Below are 1,634 nucleotides of genomic sequence, written 5' to 3'. Positions count from 1 at the left end.
ACAAAAACCAACACCTACAACAAGATCTCCTGAATCTATTCAGAAAGGTGATCAAACTGAGAAACAAAAAGAGGAAGCTGCTGTACCTAGACAAACTGCAGCTGTATCTACTGGCAGGGGGAGAAAAACCATGGCTACCAAGACTAAGTTTCCTAAAAGAAAAATGTCATCTAGGATAGCCGAAAAAGCTAAACCTCCTCCAGTCAAGTCTACTGTCCAGGATCCTCTCATAATCTCGGACACATCCTCTTCTGACTCTTCATCCCAAGAATCCTTTTCCTTAACATCCCTTGAACCTCTCAACATCTTCTATGGAACCAGTGAATCTACCCTTTTTGCTTCCTCTTAAGCTTGTTTCTAGTTTGCTGATGACAAAAAGGGAGAGAAATTTAAGTCAGGGCAGAAGTTCTTAGAAATTTAGGGGCATTTTAAGAAAGCTAATTTTGATGATGCTAAACTATGTATGACAACATTTTAATTACTAATGGATATTTTGCTGCTGATATATGAATGTTGAAATTATTTTCTATATTTTTGTGTTTAATGCAAATGTCAGTGAGTATTGATGTTGATATGAATATGGATTGGTAGTAATATGCTGGTGACAGATTGTTACAATGAGAATGGTATCCTGTCACTTATCATCAATGATCTGGAAGCTTGAATAAAGTTATTGTGTTAAAATGTATGAATTTGTACTTGTTATTCCTTCTAAGATATAGATAAAAATATGCTGACTTGCTGAGTTGGATAGTAAAATAACTTGAAAATACCATGCATATACTAAGGGGGAGCACACACACAGGGGGAGAAATCCAAATCTGGTGCAAAACAAAAATAACAAATAGACATTGTGTATTTAATCAATGAATGTTTTGTCATCATCAAAAAAGAGGAGATTGTTGGCTCCATTAGTTTTTGATGATAATAAAACATTCCCATTTATCTATGCCTAACCTTTCTACTTAAGTGTGCAGGACAAATATATTTAATAATTAGTTGATCATTCAAAAGACAATATCAAAACTAATAAGAATAAGGAGCTATAAGTGAGTAATGAAATGAGAAGCCTTTAAGTTGAATAATCAAGGGAGTTGGTTGGATAAAACTCAAAAGAGAAGCTGGCGGGTTCAAGCAAATCGTGAAACAGAGACCACTTAGTCAACTAATAGACAGAGTTAGTCGACTAAGAGCTTACTACCAAAAACTGGGTTTAGAGACAGCAATGACTTAATCGACTAAGAAGTTTTATTAGTCAAATGAAAGGCTACTACCAAAAATGCTCAAAGACAGAACCTATTGCCAGAAACTAGGTTCAGAGACAAAGATGACTTAGTCGACTAAGTGATAACGATTAGTTGACTAAGAGCATTTTGTCTGACAGTTTGAACTGAACGCTAAAGGATAAAATAACTGCCAGAATTGCACCCAAACTGTTTTCAACGGTCAAAATCTGTCTAGCTGCCATCAGAGTTGATTTTTCAAGTATAAAAAGCCCTCCCAAAAACCAAGAATCAGATTTGAAGGCTTCTAATATCAAAAATAGCTCAAAAAACTCAAGAACACTCTGTATATTTTCCACACTTCACTCCAATCTTTGTAACAGAGTTAAGAACTTCATCTTGTACCATCAG

The sequence above is a fragment of the Theobroma umbraticum genome, unplaced genomic scaffold (assembly GCF_002168275.2).
Source record: "Theobroma umbraticum cultivar Fairchild unplaced genomic scaffold, ASM216827v3 scaffold_4.1, whole genome shotgun sequence".
Lineage (NCBI taxonomy): Eukaryota > Viridiplantae > Streptophyta > Magnoliopsida > Malvales > Malvaceae > Theobroma > Theobroma umbraticum.
Note: the sequence above shows the minus strand (reverse complement) of the source record.